Source organism: Manacus candei, unplaced genomic scaffold (genome assembly GCF_025592945.1).
Source record: "Manacus candei isolate 608988 ecotype Guabito, Panama unplaced genomic scaffold, ASM2559294v1 h1tg000018l, whole genome shotgun sequence".
In the NCBI taxonomy this organism is placed as follows: Eukaryota; Metazoa; Chordata; class Aves; order Passeriformes; family Pipridae; genus Manacus; species Manacus candei.
Window position 1 is genome coordinate 12,312,736 of NW_026138066.1, and position 16,585 is coordinate 12,329,320.

General features: G+C 42.0%; 1 protein-coding gene across 7 annotated transcripts in view; it reads right to left on the reverse strand.

The window, feature by feature from the left end:
* Window positions 1-16,585, reverse strand: part of TBXAS1 (thromboxane A synthase 1) — a 264,346-nt gene that overhangs the window by 159,957 nt on the left and 87,804 nt on the right. The window lies entirely within an intron of this gene.

Here is a 16,585-nt window from a genome sequence, read left to right on the forward strand (position 1 = left end):
TTTTCCCACTTCAGAAGAGCATCCCCTTCATTTTCAGACCCATCAACAGCAGATTCCCTCAGACTATGAAAATGTAATTTTAAAGGATAAAATATATTAACTGAACCCATTGTGCAACAATCTGTCTTGGGTGCCACAGAGTGTAAACAGACTTTGAAATACATATTGGAAACATTACATGTCCATGTGAAAATCTTGCATTTTCACCTACAGAATTAGGATGACAGTGGTTAAGCTTTCTTTTCTGATGCAAACTCTGGGCCATCTCATACTGCTTAATTCATTAGTGCCTAACTAGTTACTATTTAGACAGGTGGGTTTCAAGAAAACCTCATCTTTGGGAATCAAGATTACTCAATCAGTTTGTGATAATATCTTGGCCTCCTCAGAGACACTGCCCTTGTGTAGTGCTAGGGGTCTTTGCCATTGTTTATGAACTGATTAAAAAATCAATACCACCTAATTCTGCGACCAATGAGTTTGAAACTATGAAACATACATCTGGAAAAACTAAAGATTATCACAAATTCCAACTGTGTTCAGCTCCCAAATTGTGATCTTTTATTGTGATGAAACTAAGACACAAAACAGTGCCCAAACCCAAGCACTAGAGTGCTGCATCAAGCAAAGAGACCTGGAAAAAGCATTACATGTGACAGACATTAATCATGCCACATAATGCATTACTGAAAGATACTAGGACTATTTCTGTATTTTAACATAGCTGGACAAGCCCAGGCTTCCTCTTGTCTAATTCCCACCTTGTATGGATGCAGCTCTCAAGCATGAAAAGAGAAAAACGTCCCTATAGATTGTACTGGCCTCTGATGCAGAACAGAGCTTGCTGCTATCTGCAGCATGGACAGGCCAGGCACAGGCATGACAGTTCCCTTTTTACTACCATCTATCACATGGCACCTCTGTAAAAGCCACATAAGCCTTGAGGTGAGCCCATACATTTGGCAGGGCATGAGGGGGCACGAGTATGCAGAGTGACAAGCATCTTGACCCTAGCCATGGGAACAAACACTCAGTGTGCTTCATCCTGGTCACAGACTGACAGGCCACCAGGTAGGACAGGTCTATCCTAGACCACTACGGACAGAGATGTGCTGTAAGATCTGGTGCAGAATAGAATAGTTTTATTCCTTCAGGAATAAGACAAGCTGCAGCCCCTATAGCCACATTATACCAGGCAGTTGACTTTTCAGTTATCTTAAAATAATTATTCCAACAAAATCTCCCTGTTTTCATAAGGTAAGTTACTCTTCATGTTCTGTCCTGAAGCCAAACACTGTTTAAGACCCAAGCCACCCATATTGTAGCTGGTAGCATCTGAGAATGGAAAACAGAAACACCAGAAGCCAAATCAGGTCTCTCTGGATCAAGGGATTAAGAAAAGGCAGAGAGAAACACAGTGCCAACCCCTGCGTGGGCTGGAGAGAAGACTGCAGAGAGCAGTAGGAGCTGAGATAGCAGAAGGAAACTAAACAGGAGGCTGCAGTGAAATGAGAATTTGAAGCAGCTCTAGGAATCAGCAAGGCCACTGGCCAACACCTAGGGCAAGCACAGGGGGTGCCAAGCAGAAGCACAGTCACAGTTTCAACTGTGACGATTTCATAAACCAAAGAGCTCAGGTTTGGAGATGGGGATTGAATTGGCTCATATCAGCCATTCATTTCTGTTTCTAGATCATCACTCAGGGCTGGATTCTGCAGCAGCATCAGAAAAAAAAACACCTTGTCAAACCATCTGGGCTTTTTTTTTTTTTTTTAATGAATCTGCACATCTGCAAATATCAGATATTTTCCAGAGGAACCAATGCATTTAGCTGCCCTTTCATAACTGAATTCATCTGCACTCAGAAAAGGAGAGAGGGGCTTGGCATCCTCATTCAGTACAGCAATTATGCAGGACTAGATGCTTTGGCACAAGGCACAAAGTTAAGAGCAACCACCGTTCCTCCCTCTCCCTGTGAATTAGCCACATCTCAAGGGGACTGGGCCACTGGCAGAAAGTAACCACTGCCAGGGACATAAAACAATTCTTCCGTCACATCGTCCCCATAAAGCAACCACCTGGAGGGACTTTAGAGGAAAATAGCACAATCAAGCTCCTGATGAAGACATCATCTCAGATGGAACACTGTCAGCACTCTTGCACTCTACTGCTTTTCTTGTGTATGCAATATACCTATACTCTACAGAGGGTAGAGGGTTTGCACATTCCCAGCTCCAAGAGAGTCACAAATTGTAGGCAGTGGTTCCAAAGCAGGGGCTTTCTCCTGGAGGTCTTCAAAGAAAAGGAGACTCCTGTCTGGTAAACAATAAGAAATCAAATTATGGGACATCTGAAGGACGAATTCTCTCCAGAAGTAAGAATTAAAATAAAATGATGCACAGTTAGAAGAGGTGCTAAAAGTTTAACCCATCTGACATCAATGTTTGTCCTACAGAAAAAGGGCAGGAGGAATGACCATCAGAGAATGTGGCATCCACCCATGCCCTTGGAAGTAATGGGGCATTCCACCATACCACTGGGAACAGCACAGGCCACCCTGTGAAAGCCGTGGAGAATCTTCCATCAGTGCAAGATTTGGCAGCAGTGTACTCTCTCTGTTGACTATCTCTAAACCCAGCCCTTGGTCACCAGGTACATCAGGAAATACTGGCATGACCAGAAGGTGAATGGACTCTAGAGCTACATGCCAGGTCCCTGAGAGCTTTCATAGACACAGGACATTTTAGGGTCTGCTTAAACTTCATGGATTAAACTGGGGTTCTTTTCACCACTTGTGCTGGCTTTGACTGGGGTAGAGTTAGTTTTCTTCACAGTGGCTACTACTAACAGTGGCTATGTTTTGGATTTGTGCTGAACACAGGGGTAATAATATAGAGATGTTTTTGTTATTGGTGAGCAGCACTTACACAGAGCCAAGGCCTCTTCTGTTTTTCACACTGCCATGCTGGCAAGGAAGTTGGGGATGCATGGGAGGTTGGGAGGAGACAGGTGATCCAAACTGACCAAAGGAATATTCCATACCATATGATATCATGCTCAGTATATATAGAGGAAGGAAGGAGGAGGAAGGTGGGAACATTTGGAGCAATGGTGTTTATCTTCCCAAGTACCTGTTATGTGCAATGGGGTCCCACTTTCCTGGGGATGTCTGAACACCTGTCTGCCTATGGGAAGCAATGAATTAATTCCTTGTTTTCCTTTGCTTGTGTGTGAGGCTTTTGCTTTCTCTTTTAAACCACCTTTATCTCACCATATGAGTTTTCAAGCTTTTATCCTTCTGATTCTCTCCTTTATCCTGCTGGTGGGGGAGTGAGTGAGCAGTTGCATGGGGCTTGGTTGCTGGCTGGGGTTAAACCACACCACGACTCTAAAAACTTGGCTTCTTCGACATAGATTTGGGTCAATGCCTCTTTTTAACTCAGGATAAAAATTACAGGGTTGATGTGGAAGTAATGTAAGAGCAAGACCCAGATGAAGAGTGTATATATCTAGTCCTCTGACTCTCCTGCCAAAATTTCAAGTTAAAAATGTTATACATACACCTCCCTAGTTATATGTAAGAAAATATCTCTATATATTCAAAACAGCCTCAGGTTATTATTTATATGACAATGTAGGATGACAAGAGAATCAGGTCCCCCAAAATACAGTCAAATACCTCAGCTCCTGTGGAACAAGTCATTCCTAGAGGATGATAGATTAAATTTGATTAAAAGAACGGATATGAAGCACTGTTTTTAGAGCAGGGCTCCTCTCTCCCACAGATCCTTAACACAGTAGCTGGACATCCAGTTTTGTTACATGCCAAAATATTTGTGCCTTGTAAAGAAAGAGGCAGGAGAAGGAATGTTAATGACCTCTTTTTACAGTAGCCAGTTGTCAGAGGAGGTGGGAGAAAACAACCCACATGGAAAACAATTGCCAATTTGTGGTCTTGACCATTTAAAAATGGATCCCAAAATAGTCTGCTGAATTGTTTCACCCGGAGCAAAATTACCCATGAATACATATGCATGCACACAAAAACAACATCTCTTGACGCAGTGCTGATGGTGACTGCAGTCAAGGAAGAAGCGTTATTGCATTCCACATTGTGAAAAGACCACAATGCAGTAATTATTCTGAAAGGTTTTCACAAAGCACAATTATTAAGCTAACATTATCCTATTATTGTTTGTTGCTATGGAGATAATATAATCAATATATTTTCTGGATTGATTTTTTTAATACTACTAGCACATTGCACAATATAGCAAGATTTAACTCAATGCATTAACTGATTTTAGTTTATGATTGGCAAAGTCTTGAGGCAATAGATTGCAATCCATCACACGCCTATTATTCTATCAAGACACTTAATGTCAAAATCTCTTCTGCAAAAGCAAGTTTACTTGTTGAAAATGAGAAAAAGGATAACAAATTTCTCTGAACAGAAGCAATCTTTTAAGCATGAATTTAACACGTATTTCTATTTTCCCTAAGCCAAACTAAAATTATGAGACCGACTACAAAAGTAGTAGAAAAGCAAGTTGTGTTTGAACTCCCAACTTAAGATGCTTATTTATTCCAGTGGGGATGTTTTGAGGCATTGTCCTCCTACATGTAATATAAACTTCTCCTGCAGCAACAGGGGACTCTGGGAAGGTGGCATCAATTGTGGTACTGTGCTATAGCCCACTGGATGCAGATGCAGCCCACAGCCTTTGTTGCCACCTGCACAAGCTCAGAGGAGTCACTCGCTACCTGCTCCCATGCCCAGTGAAGACAGCAGGCACTTGGCTATGGGTCTCAGTGGGCGGGTGAAGCAAAATTTTTATAGCCACAGCCTTTCATTTCCTTGCCCATAAAACTGCAAGTATGCTTCCTGTCTTCCAAGTCTGCCTCTGCAGATGATAAGTTTTTTAGCATATCTAGTGAATGCTCCTGTGTTAGGACAGTGGTAAGTCTGCACAAACCCAAGTCTCAGATCTTTACATGACAATAATATATTATAATAAGAGGTTTCAATTCTGACACTGTTGTTGCAGCCTGTTACCCTTCCTAGCAAGAGATGGGTTCGTCATTGTGCAAAGTCTCAAAGCCTTTTCACATATATTTGCCTTAATTGTTCATAGAAGTATTTTAACAGGTTTTCCCCTCCCCTATGGCCATACTGTGGTAAATTGCCTTCTCCTCAGTCATAGAATCATAGAATAGCCTGGGTTGGAAGGGACCTTTAAAGGTCATCTAGTTCAACCCCCCTGCAATGAGCAGGGACATCTTCAACTGGATCATGTTGCTCAGAGTCCTGTCCAATATGACCTTGAAACTTTCCAGGGGTAGGAAACCTCAGTTTCCAGAAACATGACTCCCAAAGTTGACCATATGTTTTCAGGATGATATATGCTCAAGATAAAATTTTTAAGTGCAGCAGGCTAGACTTTGCATAACTGAATAAAAGGAGTTATAACAACGTTTGAAAGTACCAACACCTGTTAACTCCCGTGACAATCATATGTTTATGCTTTTTGGTGCCTAAGCATGGCTTTAGTTGCCTTGGGTTAGACACCAGTATATAAGCGTTTTGGCCATAGAGCATTCAGCTGCTTGATAAAATGTGAGGTCACAGCAATTCCACCTTCTCCCTTCCCTAAAGGCACTAGATTGGGTGGTCCTGCCTTTCTATGGAAGTGGGTTGGGGCTCAGTAATGTAACTGTTGGACTGTCTGGAGGGGATCCATCAGGAATGATCATTCACAGATTAAATATGTTGCCTATGCAACACATCTGGCCCTTCTGGCCCAGGGGATAAGTAACAGAGTTAGGAATGCACATTCACAGCCCACCCCCTGCAAGATTGCTGTGCTGACACTAACCCGAGCAGATCTAGGGTTGGTTTATGAGCCACCTCTGCCCTCCCTGCTCTGATTGGCACAGATATCTTTCTTCCATCACATTTCTCAGTGATGCCACTTGTATAAAATGGCACTGCACTGCTATGAGGGCGTGCGCCACAGCAGACAAGATAAGCACATACGTAGGGTTGCTTGCCTCTCACCTTGTTTACTTTTACGTTATTTATAAATTATTTTTCTGCTGAATGAGGCTTTAGACAAGCAGGTATGGTACTCATTCTAACAGGCTACATGTGCAGCCTTAAAGGACACCATCTGCTACTGCATCAAGCACAGTAAAGTATTGCTTAATACACACCTCTGTGTCAAATAAGAAGAAAAACCCCATTTGTTTCAAACCACTGACTGCATGCTGTCCACCACAATGCCTTATCATGCAACAGCCCAGAAATTCTGCAAAAATAAAAACTCATTTAGCTGCAGTCAGGCAGGGGATATCAGTTTTAGTAACAAGAATGATACAATTACATTCCTAAGCAATTGGTCTCAATAACAGACAGACAGCACCTCTGGTAAATTGGCTGCAGGCCTGAATTTGCAAGTCTCATTCAGAATAGAGCTCACCAGCGAAATCCCTTCATTTCAGTGCTAGGGGACTAAGATACTACTTAGTAAAAGTAAAGTAATCAGTGTCCTGCTGCAAAGGTTGAGTATAATCTCAGTTTGCTTAGTTAAATACTGTAATTGCTATGTATCACCTTCTAGCCAAAGACTACAATTTTATTTTTTAAAAATTAATCAAATAAAAAAAACCCAATTATCATTACTCCACAACACAGAGACTGAACTTTGCTGCTGGAGGTTGACTTCACTTGTAGCAGTCATGCAGCAGCAAAGAGGCACGGCACAGAGACATCTGTTGGTGGAGAATCCCGTCCCTGCACATCAGGACTTCCCCTGGAGCTCAGATTTGCCAGCCCAGCTGTCCCTGGCCAGTACACTGACCCAGCCTGCTACAGAAAGATGCTGGAATCCTACAACCTTACCTTCATGACTTTTCCCTCAGGTGTTAGGAGAAATTTCTTCACTAAAAGGGCTGTCAAGCACTGGAACAGGCTGTCCAGGGGAGTGGTTGAGTCACCATCCCTGGAGGTATTTTAAAGACATGTAGATGTGACACTTACAGACATGGTTTTGTGGTGGACTTGATGGTGCTGGGTAAATGGCTGGACTCGATCTTAAAGGTCTTTTGCAACCTAAAACACAGCCTTAGTGGGAACAAAGAAAAGACAGCCCTTACACAGGTCTCATCATAGTGCAAAAGGTTCTCACAAACCTCCTTCTCTACCACCTCCACAACTAAAAATAGTTGAACCTGAAACACTTGGCCCGTAAATATGTGAAAAGGTAGATTTGAGATGGGAGGTTGGAGGGGAAGCCTGCACCACACATTGCAGAGCTCCCTATGCCGGCTCCGGAGCAGTGCTGTGCTCTGGGAGACGGGAGCTGTTCAAATGTTTTGACAGAACACGCCGATTCCTTGGGAATGTTTTTATTCTAGTCAATGTGCCAATTCTGCACAGATTTCCAGTAGAAAGGAGGCAGACTGTCTGGGTCTGCTGAAATAAAACGACTTCACCCAGAAAGAAGAAAAAGTTGCATTTTCGGACTATTTTTGCTCGATCCATCATTGTATTTGTTTTAGTCAGTTTGTTGGATTGTTTTCAATTTTACCTGAAAACTCCATTTTCTAGCAGGCTCTAAAGACAGGCCAAAAGGCACCAAAACACTGTAGAAAATTAAGCTCAAGCAGAAGACCTCTGAGGACTTTTGAGATATAACTTTGTAGGTAAACAATGCAAATAGATAAACAGGGAAACCCCAAAATTAACCATGTCCTAATTACAACTCCTTAGTCTGGTTCTGCAAGAACCCAAACCCTCCATTTTTGCATTTGCGGTTGTCTTTCAAAGGCTTTCTTTTTTCCCCTTTGCCTTAGGGAGTTATTTATAGGGCTATTATAATTTGAGGTCTGGTCTTCTTGTGGCAGGTCCTCCATCCAGGAAATGAAATAGCATTAGAAAATGAAATCTCGCGTTTATGAGGTCTTGGAGATGGCTCCCTGGGGCATTGGGGAGAAAAAAAAAAAGGTAGTGAAAAATATAAACACAAATATAACTACAAGATACTTCCAAGGTCCCTAATTCTATCTGTGATGAACTTTATGAGACTCTTTATTAAAATAGAGACCTCTGGTATAAGGTCACCAACTGCAGCTTTTTTCCCCCCAAAGCTCTCCCATTTCCCCCTTCTGTGTGATCAAGCACCTTTCCCACCCTATCTTGGCTGCAAGGGGCTCCTGTCCTAGATTGCATTCAGAAGTGGAACAAAAATAAGGATACATCAAATGCTACCCTTCCTCCTTCTGCCTTGTCACATACTTTTCACAACACATCACATGTTGCAGCATTTTAACAGATCAAGGTAGATGAGTTCACCCCTTTGCAAAAATCATACATCAGTCACCAATTTCTTATTCATACCTCTTTGTACTTCTTTCCTAGACTACTCCCTAGAGCCACAAGGTCCCTTATCCTATCCAGAGCTTATCACCTGCTGTTTCCTCTAAATATATGGACATAGAAGCAAACAGAGGCAAATCAGTGGAGACATTAGGGTTTCCCCATCCCCTTTCTCTGTGTGTCCAAAGAGACACTTCTTCCTTCCAACATCTGCTCTTACCATGTATCTTTTTCCCTTTTCCTCAGTGGAACAGGAAAAGCCCCACTCAGCAGAAAAATAACCACTATGTTTAAAGTCCCACTCAACTTCCCAGAGAATATTTCAACTTATCATCATATGTGACTTCTTATGGTTCCTTTAGCCCAGCTTTCACTAATCCTACCTAAACCACTTCTGGCATCACGCTGCCTCTGAAAGTTAACAGCTTTGTATACTCAGAGAATTGAAAAAAAAGCCATCAGATATAATGCTCAAAAACTACGGAAATTCATCAAATAGTCAAGACTAATTTCGCAATTATTTTAATATTTATTTCTTGCATAGTTCATTTTCAAAACATGTATTTGAGAATATTTTGAAACATATAGCTAAGTTTCAATCTCTTTTTCTTTTGTTTATAATTTTCAATTTTCTTGTAGTAGGGTAAAATAAGGCACCAGTGTTCAGTGAGGGTTTTTTACTGCCTGAATATTTAAAACTGTCCCTGTGCAACTGTCCAAAGACTACTTCACTTTTCCCCCTGACTTATTATAAATTATCTAAAATTCATAGAATATTAAAAAATTACAAAATGTAAGCAGGAAGAAAGGTTAATAATTAACAAACAAAATGAAAAGTTAAAAAGTCCAAGGACTATGATCCAAGACTATGATCCATTTCACTGCATTGCATGGTGATAAAAACAAATAAGAAAAATAGCAATTTGAAGCACACAGGTTTGTTTAAACTTTTGGTTGAAATTTTTTTCTTTCCTAAAACAAACAAACAAATAAAAAACCACACAATAAAAACCCAATCAGTTCTCAAACAAACCTGATTGGAATCCAACTCTAGCTGATTCTTGTTTCACATTACCATCTAAATTTAGACATGTGCCAAGGCCTCTAAGGCCATGGGGAAATAGATTAACTTTTGAACTTTATACCTCTCTGATAAAATCAGTTCTTTCTTATACTTTGATATCTTTCTAGGTAACTTGCATTTCTGGATCAGGTTGCATAAATACTTAACCCCCCCCCCCCCAAAAAAAAAACCAACAAAACCTCAAGAAAATAACTTTTCATTTATTTCTGAGAAATTAGGAGAATCCTGAGCACACAACAGCTCATTTACATTTGCCCCTCGCAGCCCTTACCCAGTGCCCACCCTACAAACCCACCCTGCCCTTCCCAGCCCAGGCCATGAGTATGACTTCATTTCACACTCAGTCCCTCTTAGGGAAAGTTATATTTCAACCCTACATCCTTCCTGGGGCAAGGAGGAAGCAGGGAGAACCCAGAAGTCATGAGTCTTACATCCAAGTACCAGGAGGTGATGCCAGCCGAGGTACATCGTACGCAATCAGAAGGCAGCACACAAGTACCAGGGAATTAACTACACATGTTTGAAGAGGCAGTTCCCCAAAACCTTCGATTACTCATTTTAATATAAAGCCTTGCAGAAACCAAGCCTAGCTAGCTGCAGCGGATCAGACCCGCAGCAGCTGCACCTGCCTACTCCCAGAAAGGACGGGGGAAGTGTCTTGCTTGCCACCCTTTCAGGATGACTTGCTGTACAGAAGGCCAGCTTCTTATGTGAAAAGACATGTCATGCTGTAAACATTTCTAGCGGAGCTTGGGTTAGCAGCACTTGTAAGAAAACCCTAATGAAAATAAATTGTTATGTATTTACCCATATGCTGAGGAGCATATGGCTAATGCATTTAGACATTGCTAATGAAGTTAAGACTCTGCTAAATTTGTTGGCTCGTGGATAACAACTGTTCTCAGCAACCAATCTGAGCTTGCTATAATTTTAGTGTTATAACAGATACCTGGTCATTATTATATGTACTGGTCTTGCTGACATAGAAGAACTGGCTTTCTGAATATGGATTTCTCCACATCACAATAAGAAGGTGAAGAGCATATGAAGCTACTAAACTCCAAACTGACAGGTAATACAAGAAAGTTACAAATTCATGTAAAATAATAGAGTTGCTTTTATTCATTGCAGCCCTGAGTTTATTACTCTTTTAATTTCAAGGACTAAAAGATTTCATTTGGTCCAACCCCATCCTCTCCAGGCCAGTGCCTCACTGATGTGACTACAGACAAAACTGCAGAGAAGACAATCACACCTAAGAAATAGTCCTGCTTTTTTAAGTCCATGTATAAATCCATGTATAAAAGCCCATTGAGTTTACTACAACAGCTACTATCCTCCTATTCAACCATATCACTACTGCAATGCTCTTCAAGGTCCCTACTTCTTCTGGAGCCCAAGGTAAAGTGCAGTTAAAGTGACTACAGTAGGTCTACCTGTATGCTACTACATTGCAACTATACATTATCTTCATTTTCTCAACCCAACTACTGCATAGCACCACTTTTTGTGTTCACCCCTATTGCATGTCATGCCAGAGCTGGTTTTAATTTAGCAGTACACGTTGCTTAAAGAGAAGGCTACATAGCAAATTCCAGAGAGTTATGCAAATACACTCTCCAATAGACATAACATGTGGCAAACTTCCCCTACACCATTCTTGAGAGCTACATGTCACTTTAATGATACAGAACTCTGCTCTGACAAATCCTGGGCAGTCATTTGCAGCTGCCACCAAAAACCCATCAAAGAACAGGCTGGCATAGAACAGCAGAGAAGCATCCTTTAGCACTGTTATCTTGGGGACCCACCTCACACAGATACCTTCACTCTTAGACCAGAATTCAGGCCCAGCATTAATTCACAGCCCCGCTTGCTCTGTGAATATTGTGAAAACATTTAAACTCCTCCCAGCCTTCAAGCGTCCCAGTCCATTCAAGACAGCAGTGATACCAGCCTCCCCAAATCTAACAAAGTCCCCAGAGAAGTTGTTCCAAGTGTTTCACCATAATCTGATGAAAAAGCAGACCTACCTATCCCAGAACACCATCTTATGCCATTTTGCAGGGGGCTAAAAGAGGCCCAAGGTGAAGCAAAAAAAAGAGATTTGCTTACCCAGAAGAGAATAAAGCTTTCCCCCCATCAGACTTGCCCAAAATCACATTGAGAGCCTGGGGAAAGCCAGGAACATGATCAGGGAGTCTCTCTTCTCACTTGCTGTGCTGCCACAGAGAACATAACCCCTTTCCACTTAACAGCTAGCAGTTGCCTCAGCCATTGCCTCTTCACCTCATGCAGCGTTTAACAAAGCAAGCATAAAGTATGACAAGAGGAACCACCAAAATATGGGTTAAGGAATACCAAAACCATGATAATGCTCATCAATGAAGTCTGCATCTCCTTCTAGGGGCAACTGCGGAGGTCTGTGGTAAACACTTACCCAACCCTGCACGGCAAATAGATGTCAGAGCTTCTCGAGGCAAAAGCCACACAGTCAACCCACCATTCCTTGGAATACAAAAAGGACTTGTTTCTTCCCTCAGAGGAAAAAATGGTATAGTCCAAAAGAGCAAAAGCATCTCTCACGACCACTACCACCTTCATTTCTTGGGTCACTATTACTCACCAGCAAAGCAGTAATGATTCACCCCCTTTTCCTGTCACATAAAACCTGCCAGTTGCTTTGTGTATCCTAACACTGTCTCCAACTCCCATAATGTTATTTAAAGTTGACATCACATCCAGGGATATCTCACAAACACAGTTATCAGAAACACTGAATGTAAAAAAGCCAAGGACGTCGTGCCTCTGCAGAAGGGTCTCTGAGGTGTGCACGCTGCTCCCCCAGAAGGCTGCTCACCCTGCTGACACCCCATCAGGGAGAAATTGGAGTGAGCCACAGCACAGCTCCACCCAATGCCCTTCAGAGAAACTAAAGTCCTGCTCCTGCTGAAGGGTGCAACAGCATTTAGCCAAGTGAGAGACAGACAGTTGTGATGTCTTGATTTCCTGCATTAGGTTCCCACAGATACTGCACTGACTTTGTCAGGTTATGTGACAATGCTTACATCTGATCAAAGGAGGTAGCACAGAGTATCAGCTGAGACTAGGAAAATACACATTTTTGAAGAGAAAAGAGACACACTTTATAGATGTAGAAATATACAAATAAAACCTCATTTAACCCCAGGTTTTCTGTCATGTTGCAGACTGTGACATGGCTAGGTTTAGATCTGCCTCACATGCATGTACAGGCATCCCAGTCTAGGCTGGGGGTGTTCCCAGGACATAAGAGAAGACCTGGAGCACCCCGCAAGGTCTGTTCAGGCAGTCAGCATCCTACAGCAGACACACATAGTCAACTGGAGGAGATAAAGACAGGTTGGTTGGTGATGCCACAGCCACCCTTTCTGGTTCCGCACAGATAGCTATCAAGTTGCAAAACACACGCTCCCTATCCCATTCTTCTCCTTTGTCTGCATGAAGCAACGCAAAACCACATGTAGGCTTTCACTGTCAATATAAGCCATACTATTCTTGTAATTCAATCCAGGTCCACAGCCTGAGAGCTCCTTTTCCTCCCTTCTCCCTTTCCCCCTCTTTGCTCCCCTCACCACTTGCCTCTCTCCAACCTTGTTTAGGTTTACATGCTGTGTCATTAAATTCCAGAACAGTAAACACTGCAGTCTCTCTAAGCACCCACACACTGCTTTCTAGGCTGAAAATTAGACATGGGGTTAATTTCATTCCTGCAAGGACTCTGTCTTTTATTTTTCTTTACGTCCAACTCAAAGGATGCTTTTGGCAGATGCATAGTGGGAAAAAAAAATGTTTGCTCTCTGCTTCCTCCCTACACTCCCCCCTTCTCCACTCCCACCCATCAGCCATAAAACAACACAGCCCAGCCAGATCCCAAACTGAAAGCAAGACAAAGCACCCACACAGCCCCCAGTTCCATTCAGCAGAAATGGGCCACTCTGGGGTAGCCCAGGATCTACAAGTAGGCCAGACAGAAATAAACAGAGTAAACAAAGAGTATCCTGTCCAAGCAGAGAGAAGCTAAAGAGAGTGATGTCTTTCATTAACATGCAAGGCAGGGATGCAAGCACACAGACAGTCAAAGGCATCACTGGAGCTTGCTAGGAGTACAGGAGGAAAGCAACACACGATCGTGCTTTTACAAGGACCCAAAGCACACCACCCAACCGTACACTGGGCACAATTACATATCTCGCCTACCAAGGACCACAACAAGGCAGCCACCCACACCCCCCCCATCACCCCAAAACCTCAGAGAGGCTGGCCCTAAGTCTGCTGCAGCACAGGGCGGCTCTCCAGAAGGCCGGGTAGGGAGCAGCACACACAGGTACGGTACTGGGCAACCAGGGCTGTGTAAATGTCAGAGCCTATGACATTTAAAAACAGTGTAGTTGTCTTTTTAGGAAAGAAATGGGAAAGAGAGAGAAAAGCACAGCACAGCCATAGCAACAGGTCAAGTGTTTGCTGCAGGTCTTGAGGAGAAAGGGTGATGCAGCGCGTGTGCCTTCTCCGTTTTCAGAGCATTTGTCACATAATGAAATCATTAGCCTGGGAATGGATAGGAAATTTTGGGTTAGTTTTTCTGGAACAAGCTGCTCTGAAGTCCATGCAGATCCATGTGTGAAAGTCCATGGTGTGTATACCCTTGTGTCTCCCATAACACAGCCATCACAAACAACCCTCACATTTTTCCAGACTTGTAGGAAAAATGCAGTAAATGGAGAGGTGGGGGAAGAGTCAGGAGTTTGTAGCAAAACAGCAGCCTGTCGGCTACAAGTCTGCTCAGTTATTGGAAAAAATTGAACATGCTGCTTTTTTTAAACAGCCTAATCATATTTACTATTACATCAGACTTGCCCACCACAAATTGTTCTCATACAATGGAAGAATTTTTAATCTAATATCTTGGACTCAGATAATTTCCCAGCTGCAGAACTGCAATAATTTCCCATCCTCTTATTATTGAGATAGGCCGACTAACTTGGATATGTTTTAGTTTCAGAGTGAGATTATCTCCCTTTATTGTACTTGAGAGAGAAGGGGTGACTTACAGTAAAATAACTTTGTTTTCCCCAAGTCAGCTCTTAAAGTCTGCTTCTCTGTGATGGAGATAGGTCTTTGCTGTTGCATTTCCCTTAGCCCCTTAACTTTCCACACTTCCTCTTCCTCTCTCAGAACACTATACTGACAGCAACTACTATTTTACTCAAAGAAAATATACTGTTCAAGAAATCCTTAAAATAATTCCTTAAAAAAAAAGTCTTGTGGACAAAACATTTTCTTGTTTAAAATACCTTTGAAAGTTTATTAAATACCCCACAACCCAGTACTACCAGTCAAATCCTGCCTGCTTTGTTCATTTGTTTTCAGGCATATTTACAGAAGAACAATTGCAAGGAAAAAAAAGGATGATAAGGCCTGAAGCTCTGTTCACATGTACAGTAGAGCAAAACAGGAAAACTCCATTTATTTCAGTAGAAGTGATTTACACCCAAGTAAGGGAGAAGACAAGCAAATCCTTGAATTTATGCCATTACAAATTGAAAAATGCCGCTTACTCCCCCAATTTTCTTGAGAGCTTTTGATATTTAATGTTTTTTCTTAAATTCTCAGGTCCTAGATTTACTCTACTATGTCAAAGGAACACCCTCTCCTTTTTTTTTTTTTTTTTTTTTTAGAGTTTCAAGCAATCATTTTCTAGGAGAAAAGCCAGAAACCATGAGACAAGGGCACTTTTGGACTGCAAGGCTATATATGTTGCAGTCATTCTCTTTTAGATCTCACTGGTGTTCAGGGCTTTTCAACCTGTGTAACTTTGCAGACACAAATTCGACATTGGAAATGTATGAATTACACATATGCAGATTGCCATACAGCACATATCAATTCATTCCTCTTAGTCACTATTCATTAATTCCTTTGAAATAAATGTTCATGGGTTGAAAAGCACTAGTCTGATGATTTAGTGGGAGTGTGGCTCATGTGTTTTTCCTGCACAACATTAGCAATACTAAGAAAGAGTTAGCCTATTCAAAAGGAAGCCTGTCTAAAAAGCTAGTTCAGTGGAAAGACATGGTTGCATAAACAAGGAAGTGCAAGAACTTCTTAACATTATAGATGTAAGAAAAAAAAAAGGAATAAACCTATTGCTACTTTCTATTAAAAAAAAATATTAAATCCAGCCCTAACAAGCCACTGCTCATGCACAGTTGTGCCACTTGCAGTTAAACCCCTAAAATCACCCCTATTCCCAGGATGGTGATGGGCAACCTCTGGTTCCCCCCTGCTGGGAAAGGGAAAGTGGATGATGTCCTCTACTGACTGCAGTGAGAGCACTTCTGTCCCTGAAAATGCTCTCATAGAGAACAGCCTGCAGTATAAAAGCAGTGCTCCCATTACTGGCGCGTTGCTATGGGCACTATTCTAAGAAAGCAGCCACAGGAGCAGATCCAGAAAAAATGGCAAAATATATGAGGGAAGAAAGAAAAATTGCAGAGCCTGGACTCATCCCTGCCTGTTTCTACTGGCAGTGATAGGATGGTAAGGAAGATGGATGGTGAAATGTCACAGTGTTGGACATACAGCCTGGCAGTGCTTGTGGCTTTGCATCACTCGACTCTGTTTCAAAACCCTATCTGGAATTGTTATTTCTTGGTATCCCAAGATATAATTTCTCAGCTACCTTTATTTTATTTTTCTTCCTAAAAGTTAGGAAAATCAAGTTTGTCTTTTTTTCAGTAGCCTGCTTTAAGTTAATTTAATGAATGCTATTCTGGTAATGAAATTTGCCTAACAGATCATATGATAATTTTGGATCCTAGTTCCCAGAAACTTGCCACTTGTACACTGGCACAGGGCAAGCCTATCTACAATGTATCAAAATAATTTAATCTCTAGGCACCTTTACCTACATCAAGTGTTAGCAGGTGACTAATGATGAGTGGATTTCACCACCAAGGAGCTACAGAATGAGTAGCTTTATGCCACCCAGATGAACTGAAACCAGAAGAGTGAAGGTGAGCTGGTCTGTATTCCACACCACCAGCAACCCTTGTAAGTTAAAGTCACCCTGCCAATTCCAACTC